The sequence below is a fragment of the Phyllostomus discolor genome, chromosome 4, assembly GCF_004126475.2.
Source record: "Phyllostomus discolor isolate MPI-MPIP mPhyDis1 chromosome 4, mPhyDis1.pri.v3, whole genome shotgun sequence".
In the NCBI taxonomy this organism is placed as follows: domain Eukaryota; kingdom Metazoa; phylum Chordata; class Mammalia; order Chiroptera; family Phyllostomidae; genus Phyllostomus; species Phyllostomus discolor.
In genome coordinates this window covers 70,749,710-70,776,189 of record NC_040906.2, presented here as the reverse complement: position 1 = coordinate 70,776,189, position 26,480 = coordinate 70,749,710, and the positions used below count along the sequence as shown (strand labels likewise).

The 26,480-nt window shown below is 42.6% G+C and overlaps 1 protein-coding gene across 2 annotated transcripts in view; it reads left to right on the top strand.

Annotated features, from left to right (window-relative positions):
* LYPD6B (LY6/PLAUR domain containing 6B) overlaps positions 1-26,480 on the top strand; it is a 162,518-nt gene that overhangs the window by 97,555 nt on the left and 38,483 nt on the right. For both annotated transcript variants that reach the window (XM_036023517.1, XM_036023518.1), the window contains exon 3: positions 8,790-8,864. The gene's annotated coding sequence lies outside the window, so the exon portion shown is untranslated. The remainder of the gene's footprint in view (positions 1-8,789; positions 8,865-26,480) is intronic.

Here is a 26,480-nt window from a genome sequence, read left to right as displayed (position 1 = left end):
GTAATTTGTGCTTTTCTCTCCACACGACACAAGTTTGACTCTGCCCAGAGGATTCTCATGCATACCCGGGTTTGAGTTCTGTGGTGCCTTGGAGCTGATCTTCTGAAAGTGCAGATGGGACCATCGCACCCGCCTGAAAGCTTCCATGACTCCCATCTGTTGCAGGCAGTTTCACACTCCCTGGCACAGCACAGGGGATGCTGACCTGTCTCCCCGGCCTGGCCTCCCATTGCTCGCCATTCTCTCAGTCAGTGGCCAGGAAACTGTGTTCCTCCTGGAGCCTGGGAAACGCCACTTCCTTTCACTTGGCTGTGTGTCTTTTGCAGATGCCGTTTCATCTGTATTTTATTCTCTTCCCTGACCCCCCACCTTTTACTCATGAAAATATTGTTAGCCTTCAAGATCTATCTTAAGTTTTACCTTCTCTAGGAAACTTGCACCCCTTTCAAAAGCTTCCTTTTCTATGATTTCCATAGAATCCCACTTATCCTTCTTTTATGATGCTTACGATATTATGATTTGAGTCATTCTTATTCACTTTTGTGCCTATTTCATCCTCCCCAGCTTGCCAAAGGTAAGCTGGCAAGAACTGTATTATTCACCTATTTGATACATTGTATATTTTATTGAGCAGATATTTCTAAGCACGTGTTACATGCTAGGCACTGTGCTAGATTGTAGGGAGATGTACGTGAGTAAAGCAGAATTCCATCCAGGGTCTGTCATCAGGTTGATGATAAGTGCTCAAGGAGAGAACAAGAATGCCTTATCTGGCCCTGGCGAGGTAGCTCAGTTAGAGTATTGTCCCAGTAGATCAAGGTTGTGGGTTCGATCCCCATCCAGGGCACATTCAGGAATCAACCAATGAATGCATGAATAAGTGGAACAATAAAAATCGATGTGTCTCTCTCTTGCCCCTCCCTTCCTCTCTCTTAGAATCAATCAATAAAAAATTAAAAATAAAAGAATGCCTTATCTGTGTCAGGCTATTAGATTTTAAAAGAGTGAGGATTACAGAGTGGTTGGTGAAACTGGATGAAAACTTACGGTTGAGCTGTCTTTTGAGTTGAACTATTCTGTGTGAGATATTGACAAGGAGACATAGTCAAGGTAAAGGCTTGTTGAATTAATCAATGAATCCTAGGCAGAGAGACTTCAAAGTCTTGGACGCCTTTGAGGAAGTATTTAAGAACAGTCAGTAATCTACTTTGACCAATGTCTGGACCAGATGGAGGACAGCAGTGGAGAATAAGTCTGGGAAAGAGGTTTGAGACTCACTCTAGTAGAGCCAGATGCTAGACAATAAAGGTATTGGGCTTCATTTGCTTAGAGGCCACAGAAAGTTTGTGGACACAGTTGTGGCATTGTCAGGTTCTGTTTAAGATAGCAACAGGTGGTATGGTCAGAAAAGGAAGCTGGGAGGACAGGTGAGAAGGAGTCGTGACCTAGTCCAAGATGGTGATCTGGGCTGGGGCCCGGATGGTCAGGCAGCAGGTGTGGGCCAGAGGAGACAGGCATGAGCACCTCACTTGAGTAGAATTGACCCAACTTCATTACTGTGGACTATGGAGCTGATTGGAATTGGGGAGCAAGGGGGTGGGAGCCCTTGAAGACAACCTGAAGAGTTGGGCCTGGGAAATGAGTCTGTTAATATGAAGAAGATCATTGGGAAAAGGAGAGGGCTTTGTGGTGAAGATGATATGTTCTGCTTTTGGGTAATGTAGAAGATTGAATGGTATCCCTCAAACTAGCTATATCTAAGTCTTAGCTTCTAGTATGTGTGAATGTGACCTGGTTTGAAAATAGTGTCTTTGCAGATATAATTAAGTTAAGGATCTCAGGATGAGCTTATCTGGGATTTGGGGTGGGCCGTAGGTGTGATACTAGAGTCCTTAGAAAGGAGACAGAAATTTGACACAGAGAGACAGGGCGGAGCATGAGAAGACAGACACCAAGACTGGAGCTCTGTAGCTGCAAGCCAAGGCACCAGGAGGCACCAGGAGGCACCAGAAACTGGGAGGACACAGGCAAGGGACAAATTGTCCCTCAGGGCCTACAGAAGTCACCAACCCCTCTGACACCTGGATTTTGAATTCTGTACCCTCAAAACTGTAAAAGAATAAATTACTGTTTTAAACCACTAAATTTGTGGTGATTTGTTGCTGCAGTCTAGGAAACATACAGATATGCTCATATTTAAAAGCATAGGACAAGAATTTACCAACCTCGAAGCTCCATTTGTAACTTTGCTTTTTTGTGTGATCCACTGAACTCAGCATGGACGTTCATCGTGAAGGCACTGTTGCTGGAGTTACTTTGGCGAGGGGGTGGGGCCGGGGCGAGGAAGGAGGTGTCCTGTTGATTAAATGAGGCAGGTAGAGCGGATTTGCTTTCCTACAGGGAAAAATATTTCAAAAGCAAGAAGCAATGAATAATTTAGCCTTAACTGAGTTTCTATTTTGTGTTCCACACTATGCTAGGCATGGAAAGGGATAAAGGAGAAGATTCCATGTGGACTCTTGAGATGCTCATGACTCAATAATGGAAATAAAACCATTAGCAAGGCTAATGTGTAATCAGTCATTAAGAGGTGTAATGGAGATGGACTCTAATGAGGAATCTTAGTTTATTTTTTTATTAACTGGATACTTGCATTTTTTTAGAATTCATCACTGAGTTTCCGATTCTGGGACAAAGACACTCCACAGTATGTGCCCCTTGATGCCTAAAGTCAAATTACCCCCGGCTTGATGCACAATGTGTGCTCATGTAGCCACAGAATCCTGGAATTTGCGAGGAAAAATGTGCAGCCTCCAGAATCAACAGGGGGTGGAAGCACAATGACCCTCCAGTAATGGGAACTGAATAAATTCAAGTACTATGTTGTCTGAATGGTTTCACAAGTTCCCATTCACCTGGCTAATTGCATCAGCTTGCTCTCTTTTTTCCTCTGTGGGCTGGGACCTGGCAGGCATGAGCATCAGCCTCAGTATTAGCGGTCCCTGTTCCTGGGATGTGCCCTAGACAAGAGCCCCAGCCCATCGCTGAAGCCTAGAGAGGACCCAATGGCCTTGTTTGCTGACCCCCAGAGTGTTTGAGGGCATTGCCTCCAATAATGGGAGATTTCACATTTGTCCCTGGACAGTTCTGGGCAAAGCTGTGCCAAACTTGTGTTGTCTTTGGGGAGGTGATGTGAGCGAGACTGAAGAGCTTGAGAAGACTAACAGACTTGGGACCCTAGGATAGGCTAGGTGATCCCTTGTGTTGCCACTGTCACTTGTGACTTGCCTCCAACAGTCCATCTTGTTATGGTCCTCCTCTGAAACCAATATAGTCCCCTTCAAACTACAGCATCTGGAGCCAGGCCTGATACCCATCTATGCTGTAGGCCAAATGTCATCTGTGGAGGGTGTGGAAATTGAACTGCAGTGTTTGTGTCTCTTAGCACCAACAGAGGACATCAGTCAGCTCTCATGTTTAAATTTTTCCCATGAAGGAGAAAGTAATTACTTGTGACTCAGGTCTCGAAGCGACTGGGAGTCCTTTTGTCCCAATAATCTCTTGTTCCAGACTCGCTTCAGGAATGTGCAGGGCACTTTGGCATGTAACTCTTCCTTTTCTTTTTAGGAAGAGGGGAAACTGAAGTTGGTTAAGGTGTCTGAGCCAGCTCTGGAGACTGAGGTGTGAGAAAGGAGGACACAAGTTCTGTGAACAGTGATGCCCTTTGCGCAGTGACTCCTAGTTAGCACTGAGCATTTGGGAAAGGCAGAAAAGTCCCATGATATGGAGCTCAGGGCCCCTGGGACAGTGGATATTTTGAGTATGTTGCCTCTCTCCCAAGTGGTATAATGTTGATTGTTCTCAGTTAATGTCTTGCTTTAATTGTTATCAACTTCAACTGGGATACCCAACCGTGGTGCACTGTCCAGTGAGAAATCTCTAGTAGGAAACATTGCAAACCACTTTTGTTGCATTAGATCAGTCACAGTACCTTCTCCATACACTGCACAAATCTTTTCTTATGTTTCAGTTGCGTTTTTACCTTTCTTGAAATAATAAAGCATAATATGCTGAAAATGTTATGTATTTCCTTCCATCTTCAATATTAAAATGGCTACACAAAAATTCACCAACTTTGATACTTCTTTTTAAATGCTCACTGATATGACAGCTGTCACAATACAGTCTAACAAAATTGTTTCGAATGGCAGTAAAGACAATCAAGTGTTACTAGAGCCATCTTATGGAAAAAAGCAAATGAACTTTTTTGCCAACCCAGTACAACCCATGGAAATGTGACCTGTTTTAGAGGCAATGGATTTCTTATCTATATACTAAAAAGAACAATCTTAACACTGTTCATTTTGTTTTTATCTGCAAAAAACTCTTGCTCTTGATATCAGTCTTTATGTACCTCTGGACGGAACTCAAGCCTAAATTCTCTAAGTTTCTAAAACAGCATTTGATGCTTAGATGACATGTTCCTGGCTGACTGCACACCGAAGTAGTGAGTGAACTTTAACTCCTTCATGTGCCTGCAGCCTGGGGGGACTGCAGCATCTTCCGAGCTGAGAAGTTTGTGCTAAACAAAGTGGCCTGAGTGCTCTGTGGCTCTTGATTTTGCTTGCAGTTCTCTTTCCAGGGTGCAGAAATGATTGTTTTTCATCAACTTCCTGGGGACATCTTTCCATGACTCACCCCAGGCCCTTTTTGTGAATCCAGGTGTGCAGTGGCATCCCCCCTTTGTGCCGTTTGCCCTTTTATACACTCTACAGGAGAAAACCAGAGTGCAGTGCAGCCTCGAGTTCTCTTTCAACCATCCAGTCGTCTCGGTGGGGAGGAGCTGAGTTTGTCTTGAGACCCATCATCCCACGTAAAAGGCTGGTTACCTGATTCCTATGCTCCAGAAAGGAGAAGCTCAGGGATGGCAAGCTGGTTGGGGGAGACATGCTCTTCCAGTTGATTCTGTCCAGGTATCTTATCTGCAGGGACAGAGAGCAGTGCTTCATAGCAGTGCAGTTTCTCTCAGCTGTTTGGAAGAAGCTTCTTAACCCTGGGTCAGGGGGCAAGGGTGGCACTTAAGCTGTAGGCACTGTGATGAGAAGAGTTCCAGATAGTGGGGATATTCTTATCTCCCTTCAGCTTTGAATATGAAAAACAGTAATTACAATTGTAGGGGAGATTTACCTAACCCATAGGGAAGAAAAATCACTTAATAGACTTTTGTTTTCTTGCTGCTGCTACTGATGGTGAAACTAGGACTTAGTCAGTGGGTTCATTGTGGTGTGGCTCTTCTGACCCTTGTACACGGTTCTTTGAATAAAGTCATTATGAAAAAATAATCAAACTTTTCACATTGTAAATATTTGATAGTTAACTGTTGGATTAATTATATAAAAATGGATTCCAGGATAAACAAAATGTGGCAGATACTTGTGGTGGAATATTATTCAGGCATAAAAGTGAATGGAATTCTGATACACGATACAGCAGGGATGAACCTTGAAAACATTATGCTTAGTGCAATAGGGACTGGAAGGATGGACGTATGGTTCCATGTATATGAGGTGCTGCAAATAGGCAAAGTCATGGACACAGAAAGTAGAACAGTGAGTATCAGGGGCTGGGGGACATCCACTTCATGGGGACTTACTGCTCAGTGGGTGCAGGGACTCTGTGTGAGGTGGTGAACAGTTCTGGAAGTGGACAGTGGAGAGAGCTGCATGACACTGTGCACATACCTCATGCCACTTAGCTATACACTTGCAATGTTAAATGGTAATAGTGTCAATAACAAAAACAAAGAAAACATGTTAAATGGAGAATTTTATGTTAAGTATATTTTGCCATAAAAATGTTTAAAAAAACTGATTCCAGTGCAGAAAGGGTATATGACTCCTAGGAATGCAAAAATAGAAACTTAAGCCTGAGCTTATGGACCTTCTGAGGGCAGTCCTTCTGTGGGTCTGTTCCTCATCAGCAACAGAGAAAACCTTTACTCCAGGCTGTTGCCGGAGCTCAGTCTCAGGCAGGTGTAGCTGATCCTCGCCCCGCTTTTTGTTGGGGGGAATGCTACTATTTCTGGGGAATATCTCTCAGGATATGGACTTCATTAATTAATCCAGAAATTCTCTTTTTTATCCCTGAGTCAAGCCAGATGATCCAATGGCTGTGTGCCTGGGCATCATTCTGGCCTTGCTAAGTCACTTAAGGGAGCTGTGCTTTGGCCTCTTACCTCACACTGAGGGAAGAGATAGGTAGCATTATGGGAGACTCTACTGTGTACTCTTAGAGGCACTATTCATTATTATTCCCATCCCCCGACCTGCCAGTATAGATGATAAAGGATATTTCAAGAATTCACCCAAGGAATTAGGAGAAATTTCTCAATGACAAGAACAAGCTAACCCTTTTGAGAAGTATGTACATTGTATTTTTATTTTAAAGTCCATTTAAAATAAATGGACTTTATTCTGTGTCTGTTTTCCTTTTTTTGCTTTGGCCACTAGGATGCTCAGGACCCAATTTATGAGCCATATCAAGTAATAATTTAGTACTTTATAACTTTTCTGTGCACTAACTTTTCCTCATACCTGTATATGTATATATGTATGCATGTATGTGTATATATAATGTATCCAGAATGTATCCAGCCATGTAATATGAAAAATAGAGACATTTATTGAAGAAGATACAAGATACAAGAAATGTTGTACATAGGACATTGACACCTCAGCCCCCTTCAAAGCAGGCACCTTGGGACCTCACACAGTTCTCCTGGTCGCCATCAGCTGCCCTGCTGTATTTTCTTGAATCTCACTAATGGTCTGAAATCTTTTCCCTCTCAAAGAAAGTTTTAGTTTTTGGAAAAGCCAGAAGTCCCAGGGTGCCAATCTGGGCTGTAGTGAGGCTGGATCACCTGCATCATTTGATGTTTTGCCAAAAAAAACTGCCCAAGACATGATGCGTGGATGGGTACATTGTCATGATGGAGCTGCCAATCACTAGTTGCCCATAGCTGCGGCCTCTGAATTGTCAGAAGAGTTTCTGTGGAGGAATGTTCAAGCTTTATTCAAAATTTGATTTAGATTTGTTGCTCTCTTTGATCAATCACTTTGAATGTGATGGCCACACAGTACACATGCTCACTAAAGAGCATCTACCACTTCCACTGACTAGTACAGTGAAGTCATCATTGTTCACACACGCATATTCCAGTCCACTCTTCTTGGCTGCCAGGTTACATGGATGTCATGCAAACCATTCTTGTTATATTAACAATGGCTGAACTTTATATGGAAGCCAAGGAGAGAAGCACTAAAAGGCATCAAAATTGATGAGTTTAGAAACTGTTTTGAGCAGTGGGAAAAATGTCTGGATAGGTGTATTGCATCAAATGGAAAGTACTTTGAAGGTGACTGAAGTTTAAACATGTAAGAATAAATAAATAACTTTTAATAAATAACTTCTTGGGGGTCCCCTCTTGTATACATACATAAATATATACCTTGTATGGCGAGAAAGAAAGAGATGTTTATTTTAAGGAATTGACTCACGTGTGTGTGGAGGTTGGCAGGTTTGAAATTTGCAGGGCAGGCCCTAGCCACTGTGGCTGGATTGGTTGGAGCAATGCCCCATGGCTAAAAGGTTGCAGGTTCTATTCCTGGTTAGGGCACACACCTGGGCTGAGGGTTCAGTCCCTGGTCTAAAAAATTGCAGGGCAGGCTAGCAGTCTGGAGGCTCGGCTTTTACTCTTTAAAAAACATGATTTGAGAGAGAGGAAGGGTGGGGAGAAAGAGAGAGGAAAGAGGAGGGAGAGAAAATGAGAGAGAGAGAGAGAGAGAGAGAGAGAGAAAGAGAGAGAGAGGGAGAGAATGAGAGAGAAACATTGATCAGTTGCCTTCCATATGCACCTTGACCAGGGATTGAATCCACCACCTAGGTGTGTGCCCTGATTAGGGATTAAACTGGCAAATGTTTGGTGTGTGGAGTGAAATTCTAATCAACCGAGCCAGCCAGCCAGGGCTCAGTCTTTACTCTTAAGGCCTCAACTGATTTGATGAGGCCCACCCACATTATGGTAGGTATTCTGCTTTACTCAAAGTGTACTAACTTAAATGTTAATCACATCTAAAAATATCTTTACAGCAATTTAGATGTGTCTGACCAAAGTGAGTACTGTAGTCCAGCCAAGATGACTACATACAGAAAATTAACCATCACCAATAGGGATATAAATAATTATTTAAGATTGGACATAATCATTCAGTGTCTTTTACAGTTGCTTATTTGAGTGCATGCAGAAAAAGTTTCCAACTCCCTTTCACCTCCTCGTCTAGGTTCAAGTCTCATGTTGTCATTATCTCATCAGCTGGCAGGGCTGCCGTCCAAAGCAGGGCTGGTTCAATGGCATAGAGTCTGCATTGTGTGTGAATGTGCTGACCTGCCAGCATACCCTGGTGTGTGTCAGTGTTATGCGGAGTTCTGCCAGCTCCTTGCTAAACAGCCATTTTTGTAGAGGGACGTGATGAGGTGCATGATTTCACCAATCATTACCATTCCCAATTAGACGGGGTCCAGGTGTGTGTTAATAAAACATTAGCTCACTCTGACTTGATTCCAGGGATTTCATGCATTTGATGTTGTTCAATTGGTTATATTGCTTCTGTTCCACTCTGTAAGGTCTTCACACATCTGGAGACCTGCCTTTTATGAGGAAACATTCCAGTTGTTCAGGAATGTAACTCTTCGTCAGCAGTGGCTCTTACCTTATCTTTTTACCTTTCTAGGTTGGAGGTTACTTCCTTTGGGCACAGACCCCTTCACTGCAGGAGCGGAGTCTGACAGCCACGCTCTCTCTCAAGGTAAGAATGGAAGCGACTACAGACAGCCCTCTGCATTTTGTTCGGAAGCTCGGGAGTAGGTGGTCAGGGAGCCATGTACACGCTGTCCTTAGCCCATCTCCTCGGCAGTGTGCCAGGTTTTCTGTCCCCTTCTAGCCTGCAGTGCTGGCATTTCAAAGCCCAGTTTTGGCTTTTGTCCCATTTCTGGTGATCCCAAGGAGGGAGTGACCAGTGGATCAAAGATTTCTCTGCTTCCCACATAATACACTAATATAGTCAATTAAAATAGAACCCCCTGGAGTAATGGTCCCAGTTACAGGGGAAAGAGTGTCCGAGGAGTGGGAAGTGATGCTCACAAGGGTCTGTGTCAAGTGCACCACATTGCCAACCCAGCTTAGTGAGTGCATGCTCTGCTTATTGAACATTTGTAATTAGAGGACATTTGAATGTTAAGGATTAGAAAATATTTCCAGATCCAAAATAGGATGAGAGTATTACTCTAACAGAGAAGAGGCAACAGCATTGATGTGGGCACATTTCAAGTTGTGTTTTACTGACGGCTGCTTTTTACTTCATTTTGCCCTTTTCTTTTAGGTGTGGTACTTAATACACAGGCTGACCAGGTTTGGTTATTAGCATGTCTCCGTTTTCCCTGTGAAAAATTCAAATCTGAGATTTGCTTTTCTGAGGGCAGGTTGCTAAGACCAAGGGATGACTTTTTTCTGTGTGTTTAATTCTCACCCAAGGATATGTTTACCGGTTTTAGAGGGAGAAGAAGGGGTGGGGGGTTCGGGGGGAGAGAGAGATCAATTGGTTGCCTCCCATACATGTCCTGACTGAGGATGGAACCCACAACCTTTTGGTGTACGGGACGATGCTCTAACCAACTAAGCCACCTGGCCAGGGCAGGAATATCTTTTTGAGGCTTCAGGGACCTAAGCCTGGTCTGCTGAGTAATCTCCCTGGCGGGGGCTCTCAGCTCCCAGCCCAGAGGCCCACTGCCTTGCCAACAGACCTCCCACCTTGCATCTCATGGGTGAAGGAGGCAGCCTCCAGAGGAAGTTGTGTGAGATTGGGAGCTGATGGGCTTGGGCCATGTTTACCTTCCTGTTTCTTGTCTAAAGAGCAGACTGAATTATTAGCACCCATTTGTTAGTGCTAATTATGTGTTTCAAGTACAAAGCAGCATTCTGTAGGTGTCTACTAAGATGCTTTCCTCCTTGCCTTTTTTTAAAAAAGGATGATACTGTACTACCCTAATTAGGTCCAGAAAAACAAGTAGGAATCTGTATGTTATCATTGTTAACCCTCAGGGAATATTGGGTGGTGGGCCAGCTGTTACTTCAATTTAAGAGTCTGCTATTAATAAACCTGTAGAATATGGAGATCAGAGAAATGACGTTCCAGCAATGGGCCGTAGGGAGAGCATTTGGTGATCTCCCAAAGCAGGAAACTTAATGCCGTTGTAGTTATAATGTTAAGCACAGTGTAGGAACATCATCACCATCATCGTCATGATAGTCATAATAACAATGACAACAATGGCAGTAAAAAAGAGTAACTCCAATACTAACTGCCTCGGTCACCACCATCATGACAGCTAGCACTTATTGGCTCCTACTTTCTGTCAGCACTTGACTACACATTTTATTTGCATTATTTTTTCTTAATCTGTACAGCATCCCCTTGAGGAAGGTCCTATTAATATCTACCTTTTACAGTTGAGGAAGTAGGATTTAAAGAGATTAGGTAAGTGGCTCAAAGTAAGATGACTGAACAAGGAAGGGGCAGAGCAGGGGGGATTAACTGACAGCACAGACTGAGGTCGACCATGAGGCAGCTCTGCCCCACGTGCAGGGTGTGCGGCTAGCGTCTGCTCCTTGTTCTTACCTGTCCCTGCTCACATGCCCTCTGCCCTGTGCCCACCTACCATCAACATTTTGTCTCTTTTGCACTGATGTAGTCAAAGCATCAAACAATATATAAGTAGTTCAAGATTGTGAAAGAGTATTTGGCTTATAGAGAATATAGAGAAATAATGAAGATTAAAAATCACCCAGTTTTAAAAGAGGCCCACTCTGTAAGTCATGAACACAGTAGTGTGTTGCTATTGCCTTTCCCTTTGTGTATAGTTTGTTCATATAGTTTCTATATATTTTAGTTTTGAATTTTAAATTTAACAAGTATTTTCTTGTGCTGTTGCTTCCATAAGCCTGTTTTAATGGATGCTATATATGGTTAGAGGACTCAGGTTTATTCCACGAGAAGTTGTATCCTTGAGTTGCTCCCCTGTGGCAAGTGCAGAGCTTCTGCTCCCCATACTGGATAGCCAGTTTCTGTCTGCTGATGGCTGGGTCAGAATTATGGGGTGTCTCTGCCCCCTCACATTGTAAACACCTCATATCTTGAGTGGGGTCTCTATGGGGTCCGGCAGGAGTTTCAGTGCAGAGACCTGGAGGTGGCTCTATACGGAAACTAGCTGCAAACCTTGGGTAAATTATTTCAGTTTTGCATCTCATCAGCTCTTTAATTCCACAAAATCAGGGGTGTTCTGAACTCCCTTGATTTATAGCCTGATCAGTTGCCATTGGAACAGGAATGTTGGGGCTCAGCTGGGTTACTCTGGGTTGCTTCAAGCAGGGAATGTAGTTTTTCAAGATGACCAGACCTGTAAACTCGTCAAAGGTGAAGTGTCTTAGCTACTTTTCTGTAATTGTTGCTATCCCCACTTTTGTGCTCCCCAACTTTCTCCCTCTACCCACACCCCCAGAATAGACTGTACAAAGTATGTGCTCAACAAGTAGGAGATGAGCAAACAAGTATGTGCGCGGCAGATTCCACTGTTCTAGGTCTAAGAACTTGAGCACTGTGGCTGATCCAGCTTTTCAAATTAATGAGATTGTTCCCTTTAGATGTGGTGACTTTGTTTATAGGAGACAGGAACTTCTAAGCCTCCAAAATCTCTCATATTTCAGAGTGATTTTCCTACCAGGATGATTATCAATTCTACCCACATGTTACAGATGAAAGAACACTGATCTATGGAACTTGGTGTTTCTCCCTGTACTGTGTGTAGTGTGGGGGTTTTGCTTAGGTTACAGAAAAATCAAAGCTTATGATGTATTGTGTCGTTGCTGGGAACAGCAGAAAAAATGAAGGCGTTTGGGGGGATTCCTGCATTCTTGGAGCCACATATCTGGGCTCCAGGATTGGTTCTGACTGGCTCCCCCTGATTCTCACCTGGTAATGCTGACCTCGAATCAGTTTGCTCACGACTTGAAGGTATCATCTATCTAGTTCACTGTGCAATACTTTTAAGACCCAAAATGTAAAGCTACTCCAAGAGCCAGATCTCGACATTTCTGGCTTCATAGTCACTATAGACTAAAAGAAACAAAATTGCATGTTCCCATATCGCCCTGTTCTGCAGAGACCTAATTTGGTACCTACCTGGGTGCAGAAAGCCTGTCTCCATCTCCCCAGATTTGATCACTAGTTAGTCTTAGCTTTTCCCAAGTTAATATGCTGACAGTGGTGGCCTCACTGGGTGGCCACTGGGTGGGTGAGATGAGAGCTTGGAAGCATCATGTGGTGGCTGGTAAACCTGCTGGCAAAGAGACAAGGGGCCTGGTTTCATGGCTGGGGGAGGGGTGTTTGAAATGCTGCTGATAAAAAAAGCCTCATTGTTTAGGGCTCTGGAGCAGTTGTCTCTTGTTGCATAACACTAAACCATCCCAAACTGAGTCTCTTAAAGCAACAGCCATTTTATTTGTGCATGATTCTGTGGTCAGCACTTTGAGCTACTCTCTGCCAGTCTCTCCTGAGGTCACATACTCTATTCAGCTGGTGCTTGGGAGGTGGTTGATCTGGGAGACCTCATCTGGGAAAACTCATCTCTGTCATTTGCATTCATCCTCCAGTAGGCTAGCTCAGGCTCCTTCACAGGACAGAGATGCCCAGCAAGAAGACAAGGGCAGAAACTGTGCATTCTATTGGTGGGAGAATGTCACAGGGCCAGCCCATGGGGGAGGGGTTTGAAAATAGACTTTACCTGTTAGTGCAATAGCTGTGAGGAATTCATGGCCCCTTAAAATTTGTCATAGGCTCTTAACTTGGATATGAAAGCAATCTGAAAGTACTTTATTTAAAAATAATTTTATTTTATCTTTAAGCTATTTTGAAGTAGAGATGGTGTTGTCAAGCCCATCTGAGAGAAGTCTGGAGAACATGTCTTCTGTGACATACTCCAGAATGTAATAATAGACACAGTAATAATAACCACCAATATTGATATTGTTCTTACTATATGCCAAACACTGTTTCAAGTTCTTTACATATCATAGTGCATTTGGTCATTACACAATCTTATGAGTAGGTGTTATTTTTATCCTTATTTTATAGGTGAGAAAATTGAGGCACAGAGAGGTTAAGGAGCTTCCCCCAATGTCATAAAGGTGCTATGTGGCAGCCCTGAGATTTCACCCAGGCAGACTGATTCCGGAGTCTTCGCATTAACCCCAAATGCCTCTCAAGGTGATGGTGATGGAAACTCACCCTTCCTGACTCTTGGCAGAGATTTCTCTTGGACTGTGTAGTTTTTGAGAGGCAGGGGGATTGGCTATTTGGAGAGGGACACTAAGCCTTTTTGGGTCCACCCATATGATCAAAATGGGCCTGGTCACATTGTAGGAGACCGTCATTGGAGATAATAAAGACAGTTGTGATCCCATGCAATAGAGAGTAATTTTCCTGGATGTAAATGTGTGGGTGTATCTGGTGATGGTGGTGGTCATGGTCATTGTCACAGTGTTACTCTGCTCTTTTGCTGGACGTTTGAAGAATGGGAGTATTTGATTATATCCCCTCTAGCCTTTCAGATAGCCTCTCTTATTCTTGGCTTCAGGTAATCAGCAAGCCTCAGCTCCAAAGAAAATGTCGTTATTTAGATTTTGTTTAAGGGTAGGTTAATAGCCTTCTTTATATAGCATTTGTGGAACTAAATTCAGTCTATTCTCCAAGTAGTACCAGGTGATTTATCTAAGGAAAGTGACATTTTACTACATTTATAAGGTCACCCTTGCAGCCATGGATGGAGTGACTCCTGGCACCAATGACTTAGCAAGGGACCCATATCCCTTCCTGAGTTTGAGGGGTGTGAAGCATGTATTGAATTCAGGACTTTGCATTTAGCACCAGAGTGGGGGAGGCACCACCTGTCTAAGACTTACAGGCAGTCATTCTAGCCACCAAGCATCTCTTCTCTGTCAAATCCCATTGTTGCCTCTTAACTCCACAACTGGCCTGCTAGCCTGCTTCTTCTGACAGCCTCTTCCTCCGATGTTGACTCAATGACTGTTTCTGCTGCTGGGAGGTTTTTGTTACAGCTTCTGTATCCATAAGAATCTACATGTTCACCCTAATGTGATCTCCACTAGAGTCTGAGCTGGAAGTGAGGCAGTCTGGTCAAGAATAGCCCCACCAGAGATGGCAGAACATGGAGTTACAGAGACCCTTGCTGCCGGCTGCTCACCCTTCCCGTCACCTCTCACCTCCCACACCAGCAACTCACCTGAAGGCCAGAATCATTCCTCCCTCCCTCCCTTTCTTCCTCCCGTTCTTCCTTTTTTTCCTGTTTTTTTTTTTTTTTTTTTTTAAGATTTTATTTATTTGATTTTAGAGGGAGGGGAAGGAAGTGAGACAGAGAGGAGAGAAACACTGGTGTGTGAGAGAAAATCGATTGGTTCCTTTTGCACACACCCTGACTGGGGACTGAACCCACAACCCAGGTATGTGCCCTGACCGGGAACTGAACCCATGACCTTTCACTCTGCAACACAACACCCAACCAACTGAACCCCACTGGTCAGGGCAAGGCCAGATTTTTTGATCACCAAACAAGAAATCCCAGGGATGTTTTTCTTATATTGGTGGAAACTCTGTCACCCTTATAATCTTTTACTTTAGCTAATCTTGAAGCGTTTATAACCCTGTCCTACCTACATGAAGTACTTTTTACTTTTTGGATGCTTGCTTCCTTTTCTTATTCAAATGAGCTGGGACAGTTTATCCCCTGCCATAGATGTGAAAACCAGGCAGGCAGGTCCCTACTGCAGAGAGTCTCCAAACAGTGCTGCACTGAATAGCTCAGCCTGCCCTTAGTGCAGAATTAAAGGACAGAACACAGGCAGGAAGCTTCCTTTGTCTCCCAAGGCCTTTCAGGCTGTTCTTTCCCCCATAAATGTAATTGCTTCCTTTGATGGATCTGGCCATACCCCTTTCCCTCCCTCTTCTTGGTCAACCAGGACTGCCCAAGCAGGCACCTTTGATTTGCAGTCATCAACATTAGTTAGCCTTTGGCTTTGGCTAAACTGCCTGTTTGGGGGGCTGGCAGTGCCCAGGAGAAGGATCTGAGGCTGTGACAGAGGAGGGAAAAGAGGGGAGAGGCAACTGCGCCTCTGGCTCAGTGGTGAGCTGGGTGAGTTTGTGAGCTTAGAAAACTGGGGATCATCACAGGGTCCTTGAGTGCACACAGAAGTCACCATGCCTCCTGAAGGCGGGCTTCACTCCCCCTACCTCCAGAGAGGACCGTTCAGACATGGTATTTCCTGAAGTTGCTGCCGTTTTGACCCATGCTATAGGTGCTTGGTTTATTGTTCCCCTTTCTTGTTGATTTTATAACCAATATTGTAGGAAGACAATACCTGAAAGTTTGTGTAAGCCCTTCCTTTTTAAGCAGTGAAGATGGCTGTTTACCAATAAGCACAGAAGGGAGTTTAAAAAAGTAACTTTGCTCTAGGTTGGCTCTCAGCATGGAAGGCTGAGCTGGAGAAGGCATTTTACATGGTTAGGATTCACATTTACCCATTGGCTTCCAGCCCAAGTAACAGGCACTGCAGCAACTCTGGTATAGTCCTCAGTGGCTCTTTCTTGAAAGGTGGGTTTCACCACAATGAGATACCACTTCACACCAGTCAGAATGGCCATCATAAACAAAGCAACAAACAACAAGTGTTGGAGAGGATGTGGAGAAAGGGGGTCCCTAGTGCACTGTTGGTGGGACTGCAGACTGGTACAACCACTATGGAAAGCAGTTTGGAACTTCCTCAGAAAACTAAAAATGGATCTGCCTTTTGACCCAGCAATTCCATTGCTGGGACTCTATCCTAAGAACACTAAAACACCAATACAAAAGAACCTTTGCACCCCGATGTTCATAGCAGCACAATTTACAATAGCTAGGTGCTGGAAGCAACCTAGATGCCCATCAGTAAATGAATGGATCAAAAAACTATGGTACATTTACACAATGGAATTCTATGCAGCAGAAAGAAAGAAGGAGCTCCTACCCCTTGCAACAGCATGGATGGCGCTGGAAAGCATTATGCTAAGTGAAACAAACCAGGCAGTGAAAGACAAATACAACATGATATCACCTTTAACAGGAATCTAAACAACAAAACAAAACAAAAAAAACTAGCAAAATATAACCAAAGACACTGAAATAGGGGATAGTCTGACAGTGGCCAGAGGGGAGAGAAGAGGGAATTTCAGGGGGGAATGGGAAGGGTTTACAGGAACAAATTTGGAGGACACATGGACAAAAACTAGGGGTGGGGGGTAATGGGGGGAAGGGGGGAGGGTTGGGTGGGTGGGCTGGAATGGGAGTAGGGGGGAGAAAACTGTACTTGAACAATGATTAAAATAAAAAAAACAGCAAAAAAAAAAGTAATAATGATCATAAAAAAAAAAAAAAAAGAAAGGTGGGTTTCAGCAATCCAATGACAGCACAGCATTTCAAATTTAACCATAAGCAGCTCTCGAAATTTCATCTTCAGGAAGTCTTCCTACAAAATAGAGAGAAGCTTCTTCTGCGTCTAAACACAACATGCTATGCACAGTTCTGCTGTTTTCACCACGATCACACGCCATGCTTCACCTGTGAACACGGAGTCCCATCTACTTATTACCTGTGTTTCCCCCTTTCTCAAAATGTGGGTCCCTGCTAGAGTAAAAGGGCAAAGGCTGTCCAATCTGAGATGTTAGGTCTGTGTTTACCACATGGTGGGGCCACACCAAAGGGACAGTGAATGTTTTGGACAATGTCATCTGCAGCGTACACTCTGATCGTAGGGGGCCAGCTTCTCTTTTGTCTTCAAACCTCAGCTATGCTTTGGTTGGGTGTGTGGGCGAGCCTTTTTACTTAAGTTTACTTCAGAGCCTCTGCAATATATCCAGATAGATCGTTGCCAAAATCACACATGGCATAAACCTATTTAGCTATCATCCAACAGAACTCTAATATGAGGAAAATGATGTAGAATAGTTACTTGCCATTTATTAAATCAGTTTATTTTCTATATTTGTAGTAGCACTACATTTGTAATTAACAGTATTTTAAATTTTGTATTGAAATATATTTGATATATAGCATTGTACTCATTTGATTTGATACACTGACATATTATAATGGTTGACATTTTAGTGTTTGCACCTTTATCACATCACTTATTATCATTTTGTAATGGGAATAATTAAGATCTAGTCCCTTAGCAAGTTTGATGATGATGATTCAGTATTGTTATTCATATCCGCTGTACTGTGAATAAGCTCTTAGAACTTATTTGGATACTAATTGCAAGGAAACAGTATTTTAACATATCTCCCCCAAAAGAATAAATCAGAGTAATGCAATATGGAAAGTAGTGGAGATTCAGGTTAATTGGGAAGTGAGAATCCCTAAGGCACTTGTGGATTTGCTCCAGAGATTAGTTATGACTCTGAAAGGGAAAGGTTTCCAATTTTCAAGTCTTTCAACTTTCTTTAGCTAACACGTGTGCTTACCCCACTAGAGTAAGTCATTGTGTTAGTGTGTGGATTCCTTACATAACCGAGGCAGTGACCAAGAGCAGACAGCCGGGTGGTGTTCCCATGGGATTTCTTTCCACTGATAATGTCCTCTCAGCTGTTTCTCCCCTACCTCATCGATCCCTGTTATTACCAGAGGCCAAATGGATAGTTCCGTGGATAGTTTTCTTTGACTTATGAGCTGAAATGGAAGATTTTAAATATAGACTTTTAAGATGTTAGGGAGGAAAGTGACGTTGATTTATTGTTTTGTTCTAGGGCAGCCTGAGAAACCTGTCCTGTCAGGTAGTGAACAACTGCTTTTCCCCAACGAGGGACTTCAAGAGAACAATCACTCATCCCATCATTTCCGTTCCCCCTGAGTCATCCAGGCTGGCTCCTGTTGGTTTCAGCTGAATTAGAATCTCCAGGCAATGGACTCTAGGGCCAAGATTTCTACAAAAACATGCCTTGGACAGGGAGCCATGGCTCACTTGGGAAATTGTATTGTCTAGCATGGTCAAAAGTGGCCATCTTAATGGTCAATATAGGATGATTATATAAGCAACCAGACTCTCCAGCCTGCCTGGTGCTGATCTAAAGGGCAAAGTAACGGCTATGAAAATGAATGGTGATTTGGGGATACGTCTTGCCTGGACCTTCTTAGTGCTGTAGATTGACCCCTGAGTGTTCAGTGGGGATCTTAGTAAAGCTCCTTTAAGACTTTGTCCTCGTGGTGATGCAGAGGGTCTTGACACTTAAGAAGACATGTGATGTCAGAGACAGGTACATGGAAAGGGAGCTGGAGTTGCTTCCACTTACAAATCCTGCCTGTCCCCTATCATGTCGCTGTTCTGAGTACTCTTCTTGGGTCCCATTGTGTACGACTTGGAGGGCAGATGTAAGACCGAATGTATGAGCAGCGGCAGAGAGCAATACTGATTGGCACGTGTGTTTAGTTCCAGTTTGTTCCAAAGTTCAGTTCATTTCCAAGTTCTTAATGTTTTTCTGCATTGCAGAACTAGAGAAACTTGGTTTTGAAGGGGAGCTGTCTGTTGAGGCTCAGTCAAGCCATCACATGTTCATGGGAGAGCTTAACACACAGAAAATAAAAATAAAATAGTTAAAGCAGAATGCTGGATACAAGTTTGCAGGCTAGTTGAAAATCCTGCCACTTTTACACATTCTTAGCGAATTCTTCCTGTTTTAAATAAAACCAACAGTTGCTTTAAAAACAGCTACTCTGTCACCTTCCTCAGTCTCCAGGCACTTAAAACACACCCTTAAACAACATCAGAATTAACCAGGGCCCTTTAGATTGTAGACTGGCTTCCTTGGGGCAGGAGCTGTGCTTTCTTCATGTTGAATTCTGAGGACTAAGGAAAATAAGAATAAAAACACACACGCATAAAACCTATTTATCAGCAGGTAAATATGAAATAACTAGTAACCGTGAAAATAAAATGAACCGTAACCCTGAGTCCCTGGTGGTGTGGTGGCGTGTCTGTAGGGTGTGTGTTAGATGGAAACCTGGGATGGGTGAGAGATCGCTCTGGGATTCTTGGGATTCTCGGGCAGGACCTGTGTGGAAAGGCAATAGTGTGCCCCCTGTGGAGGACCGATCCCTACATTAAACTAGGAAGGTTCAGCCCAGACAAATGCTAAGGAAACAAAACCAACGCTTTTACCACTGTCTACGACATTTATGGCCAGGATCTACTCAATGCCCTTATCCTTGAGGCACTCTGAAAGTCATTTTAATGATTTATTTTCTTTTCCACAACCAAAAAATAAATAAAATATTTTATCACCTTGTGGGTGGACTTGAGGTCTTTCTCTTCATTTTATCACTTTCTGGGTTTATGAAATTCCCCTTTCAGTATTTGTAACTGAAGGATAGGAATTCCGTTGATCTCATTTCTTACAGGAAGGCTGTTCCTAGTCTGATTTTTTTGGTCCTGTATCGCAGCCTATCTTTGTTGTTGCCATTGCTGTTATTGTCGTTGTTGGTGGTGGTGGTTGTGGGGATGGGGTGACAGGGGCATAGGGAAATGGGGACTCAAGAAATTCCATGCTTGCAGTAACACATGGGTCAGAGGGGGAGGTTTCAAATAAGAGAAATTTTTTTGTGAATATTGTCTCCACTCTTTAGAGCTATGGGAACATTGGAGCCATTGGGCTGAAGAGGAAGTGGTTGTGAGGTGCTCCACACTTCAATTTGCTCTGTGGTTTTACTCCCAGGATCTGCAATGAAAAGCAATGACCTGTGTGAGGGCTCACAGCATTGTGATTACCCCTTTGTGTTCTGAATTGTATGTCTTCAACCCAGACTCCCTTTATAGCTTACACACCCATTTTTCCACACTCTTTGCTCTTTTTGCTTATTTTGGTTTTATTTTCTATCTGTACTTACATTAAGGTGTCGATAGCATGCCACTCACTCAGGTTGGTCATCGTGAGCCACAAAAGCTACTCAGCCATGTGTGGGTTTGTAAGGACAAACTCTTTCCAGATTGGTGATTTCAAGTTTGAGTGGATACAGCACGTGATTGTGTCAAGTTCAGTGGTGCAACTGAGTGATTTGAAATGTCCATCTCCTGGCCCTCTGGTCCATCCACCTTTAGCTCCAATGAAGGCCATAGAATTGAAGGGGCTTTAGGGTCCTTTCCTCTAAGGATCCTGATCTTCATGTGCAGAAATCCATTTGACACATCCACATTGGTGGTTGCTCATCCATCTTCTACCTGAATAATTCCACTGCAAGGTGCTCATTGCTTTCTGGCAGCCCATTCCCTTGTTGGGCATTTCAAACTTGACCCCAAGTGAATCTCCTGCAGCTTTCTTGAATTTATCTTCTGAGGTAACTTTCTTCTCTCCACTACCTGGAAAGTTATCAGTTGAATTTTAACTCAGTTTTCCCCTACTTCCCCCAAAGTTTTCATTTCTCTGGACAAACAGGTATAGCTCTGTCAAATATTATAAATAAGGCAGAGTTTTTAGACCTCTCATCATCCTAGATATATGGTTCTATAGACCTCCTAATTAAAAGTGAATGTTAAGTTCCAAAGGGGATCAGACTTGTGAAGAGGAATTCATACACACACACATGCACACATATGCCCATACATATGTAAGACATGGTGTTTTAACTATTCTAAAATTTATACAAACTAATCTCTCTCTAGCAAGGCCTTGGTTATTTTGTGCCTGTACCCTTGATAATGTGAATGCATAACTTTATATTTAGTATTGTGTTGAATTCAGTTTGATACTGTAATTTGCCAAGTCTTTTTACAAATCTTGATTCTGTTATGAAACAGTAGTTTCTTGCCTGGCTTTGCGCCCTCATTAGGTTTCATAGGAAACCTTCTCACCTCCATTCAAGTAGTTGATAAAAATGTTAAATAGCATAAATAAAGATGGAGTTGTGCAGCATGCTACTAGACTGTTTAGGGTTGAGGCTCATCTATGAAAAAACATTATTTGATAGGTCATAATATGCCATCATTCTGACAATGATAAAAAATTTTATGTATTGCCTTGCCCAAATCCAGGCCATATAGGGAGTTCTACTGATTTAATAGTCTCTAACCATGCCACGAAGGAAAGAGAGGTTTGGCTATAGTTTACCTCAGTTTACCCATCTTGGACCTTACTGATCACTTCTTTTCTACTTGCTCACAAAGTAATTGCTTACTAATCTGCACCTACATTTATTAAACTTTAAAGAGATGTTTATTTGTGAACTGTCAGTGTTTAGTATGGTACTCAATGTATGGGATGTGGTTCCTGCGTTCAAAAGCTTATAGTCTAGTGAAAGAAAGAGATATATAATTATAATACCCTGTTGATAACATGCATGTATTTATGTGTAAGTATATTACTTGTATAATAAAGATGGAGTTTTAGAAAAACAGTATAATAAATAACACCTAGTAAAAGTTTGTCCAAGAGATCAGCCAACTGCCTGGTGGAGAGATCATGGACAAGTGGAATTTGAGCTGGGCCTTGCTGAATAAGGAGTTGATGATTAGTTTTAGAAAGGATGGAAGATCATTCAAAGGAAGGAGTAAAGCCTCTTGATATGTGGCCTCTACTTGGACTTCAACCCAGCCTGTCTAGACCGCTCTGCCTGCTACAGCGACTTCCCCATTCCCAGACCTGTGGCTTGCACTTGGTCATATTAGCTACACTTGGCCCCTGAATATCTCAGAGGTTATGGAAACGGATCCGCTGTGTAGTTGAAAAGCCATGTATAACTGACTTCCACAAAACTTCACTAGTAATAGCCTGTTATTGACCAGAAGCCTTACCAATAACATAAACAGTTGATTAGCACATATTTTGTATGTTATATGTATTATATACTATATTCTTACAATAAAGTAAACTAGAGAAAAGAAAATGTTGAGAAAATCATAAGAAAGAGCTAATACATTTATAGTATTTATTTCTTTAAAAACCCATATATAAATGGTCCTGTGCCATTAAAACACATTTTGTTCAAGGATCAACTGTACTGACATTTTTTTAACCATTTGAGTCACTTCAAACTATGTCCAGTTTCTGGATTTTGGGGTATTCAGACTAATCAGGTGACTACAGGCAACTGCATCCTAGCCACCTACATCCTACATCCTAGTGTGGCAGCTACCCTCTAGATCTTCAGAAGGCAGTGGTATTATGACTCTGAAGATGCCACATACAGTCATATGGGATGCATATCTGACACACTTTAAAATTAGGGTAGTACCTATGCTTTAAACCAATAATGACTCTCTTAAAAAGAGACCTTCCTGTATGCACACCCTCCATCCCTGTGCCCTAAGACATCCAACCATCCTTTGAAATGACTCATCTGCTTTCATTTTTAGTTGAATTGCTCAGAAGGATTTGAAATGCATCAGTTCAGCTGCGTTTGCATTTTCTAGAGCATGAAAAATGATGTTTCATTTATTACATGTGGGGAGATGAGGAACCAAATGTACAGCCAGGCATTTTAGATTGCAGGTGGAACTGGCAGCATAGTGGTGGGAGAAATGGCCCGCAAGCCTGTGAGCTGAGGCAGTTCCATCGGCACCACCCGGAGAGGACAAACCTGGAACACCACAATGGCAGTTTTCTTCAAATGCATTTCCAACCACTCCCCATTTGGTGGGAAAAAGCTTTCATTTTTCCACAGTTGGACCCCTCTTTCCATCAAATGTGTAGCCAACTGGCTAAGAGAGTAGCTCACAAGCTGGCTGGGATTCTGTTTTTAGTGTCCTGGCAGGAAAGAGAGGTTTGTTATAATTGGGTGCCTTAGCTGTTCTTCCACCTGGCCATTTCCTCCGGTCTCTTATTTCCTGTCATCTTGTTTCTTTGGGAGCCAGTAGTGTTCTTTTTATATACCAAATGGATGTAAATGACCAAGGGCAAAGAAACAGCTTATGCATTGCTTTTTGGCTTAGAGGGAGGACCTTTTGGGAGTCACCAGTAGAAAGCTCTGCTGTGGGATCTGCATGGTGCTGAGATAGATAGTTAATATTCTGTGAACAAATCTCACACCTGCAGGACACTTCATTACATCTTCCCTGCAACCAGCACCTTCAGCAGGTGGTAGGCAGGGCTTGTTTACAGGACTGATAGTAGTTCAGGTAAATTTGCCCCCTTGGACAGCAAGAAAGCTCAATCAGTATCAGCTTTTTACATTACCTGGTCCTGTCTCCTTCTTGCAAGAGTTTCTTTGCCACAATTGAAAATGAAAAAAAAAAGGACTTCCAGTCAAGATGGAGGTATAGTTAGTCATGTTTTGCCTCCTTGCGCAACCACAAGAAGAATCACAACTGACCTCAAAACAAAAAACACCGAGAACTGCCAGAAAATTGAACTGTATGGAAGTCTGACAACCAAGATTTAAAAAAGTCACATTCATCCAAATGGGTGCACTAAGACAGGGAGTCAAAGCAGCTCTACTTAATGCATAGAAACAAACACAGGGATGCTGCCAAATTGAGGAGACAAAGAAATATGGTTTAAATGAAAGAAACAGAACAAAACCCCAGGAAAAGAACAAAATGAAATGAAGATAACCAACCTATCAGATGCAGAGTTCAGAACACTGGCGATCAGGATGCTCAAAGAAATCATCGGGTACAGCAACAACATAAGGAAGAAATGAAGGTTACACTAAGTGAAATAAAGAAAAATCCACAGGGAACCAACAGTGAAGGGAAGGAAGCCAGGATTCAGATCAATGATTTGGAACATAAGGAAGCAATAAACATTCAACTAGAACAGAATGAAGAAACAAGAATTTTTTTTTAAAAAAGGAGAGTATAAGAAGACTCTGGGACATTTTCAAAAATGCCAACATTCAAATCATAGGGATGCAAGAAGGACAAGAGGAAAAACAAGAAATTGAAAACTTATTTGAAAAAATAATGAAAGAAAACTTCCCTAATTTGGTGAATAAAATAGACACACAAGTCCAGGAAGCACAGAGAGTCCCAAATAAGTTGGACCCAAAGAGGACCACACCAAGACACATCATATTTAAATTCCAAAGGTAAAAGGTAAAGAGAGAATCTTAAAAGCACCAAGTGAAAAGGAGACAGTTACCTACAAAGGAGTGCCCATAAGACTGTCAGCTGATTTCTTAAGAGAAACTTTGCAGGCAAGAAGGGACTGGCAAGAAGTATTAAAAATAATGAAAACCAAGCACTTACAACCAAGTTTACTCTATTCAGCAAAGTTATCATTTAGAATGGAAGGTCAGATAAAGTGCTTCCCAGACAGGGTAAAGCTAAAGGAGTTCATCATCACCAGGCCATTATTATATGAAATGCTAAAGGGACTTATTTAAGAAAAAGAAGAAGACAAAACTATGAACAGTAAAATGACAACAAGCTCACAACTATCAACAACTGAATCTAAAAAACAAAACAAACTAAGCAAAGAACTAGAACAGGAACAGAATCATAACCATGGAGATCACCTGGAGTGTTATCAGCTGGGAGGGGGAAGGGAGAGAATGGGGAGGAAAAGTAACAGGGATTAAGAAGCATAACTGGTAGGTACAAAATACAAAGTGGGAGGTTAAGAATAGTATAGGAAAGGAGAAGCCAAAGAACTTAAGTGCATGACCCATGGACATGAACTAAGGAGGGGATTGCTGGAGGGAAGAGGGGTACTGTATGGAGGGGGATAAAAGGGGGGAAATTGGGGATAGCATAACTGTAATGGCATAATCAATAAAATATACCTAAAAAAAGAAAGTGAAAAAAAACTAGAAGAGAAATAACATATATTGAGCACTTACTATAGCTAGGCGTTATGAAAAATACTTTATAGTTAATTCATGTAATTTTCACTGTGTCTTATCATTTACTTCTCACCACAGCCTGAAATTTAAATTTTTCAGTCCTGATTTATAGATGAGGAAACTGAGACTCTAAGAAGTTAAGCAGCCTGCTCAGGTTAATCAGTTCCTAGCAGTGGTGGTCAGAGCCAAAGTCCAGGATCTGAGCAAGGTTTCCCTGACTCCAGTTAAATTCAGGATACACTCATCCTTGGTGGTAACTTGTGTTCCATTGGGGGCTGGAGATTTAAGTACTCAGGCTGAGAAGCAATTAGACTTCCAGCCCCAGCCTTTTTATATAGACTGCCACATACACACAGTTGTTCATTGGTTTTTCTTTTATTGCCATCCAGTAATATCAGAGCTTTATTGAAGTTGTAAAATATTATAATGAAGACAGCATTTTGTCACCACTGTGATCTAGAAGTCAATGCAAAATTAACTCTACGTCAGTTTTACATTTGACCCTTTCCTGCTCCTCCCAGATGAGACTAAGCAGTGCTACCTGTATGGCCTGTCCTTGGAGCACCTGAGAAACCGAAGTGACCAAAGCAATGCCCTGTCCACAGAGCAGAGTCTGACAATGTCTGACAGACATTGGCAGCTAGCTCACCTTGCTTCTGAAACTGTTTTCCCTGAAACTTGAGAAATATCTCTAATACCTTCCTCCTGACACTAATACATTGCCACCATGATCTTCTAAGCCAAACCTCTGTTTTATGAGGTCCTGATTCAGTGGGAAGCACAGGAACAGGTATGTTATATGCTGTTGAATAAGTGAAACCAGCAGGTTTCATGGTTCTCTGTTTCCGGGTCATAATTCTTTGGTAATAGTGAGAATTCCAAACCTGGTGGTAAAAATTCTGCTCTTTCTTAACAAACGGTGTATCCCTGCACACAGTCTAACCAGTGGGTCTTGTCAATAAATCTGTCAAAGGCCAGCCCAGTCTGCACACAGCATGCTTTACACCTCCCCAGATGGGACCAAAGGCAGCCCCCACAGAACTCGGTGGGGTGGAAATTACTCTTCTTATCTAGCTGGAGAACAGAAGTGTACATCTATCAGTTTTCATTCTTGTCTATTACAATGGTTGGAGATTACTTGTTTCTTCATTAGCCACTTTGTAAATATCCAAGTTGGGGGTGAGGAAAGAAATTTCCAGCTGAACAAGTGATTTCAGAATCACTGATGAGTGGCTGGCTAGAGAGCACTGAATGCTGGGAGGTCTGCTTTCCTTTCCCACAGTGATGCTTAAGTGCTGTTGCTCCAGAAGAATCTGAAGGGAAGTTTGTGCATCTAGTTACCAGACCGGCAAATCAGAGAGCCTCAATTTCTCCTGGTGTAATTATGGGTCTTCCACGGCAATTAGAAAGCGCTGCAATTATGCAGATGATTTTCAAAGGCAACACGAGATATTTTACCTCTCAAATTAATGTCAATAACTCTCAGCAGC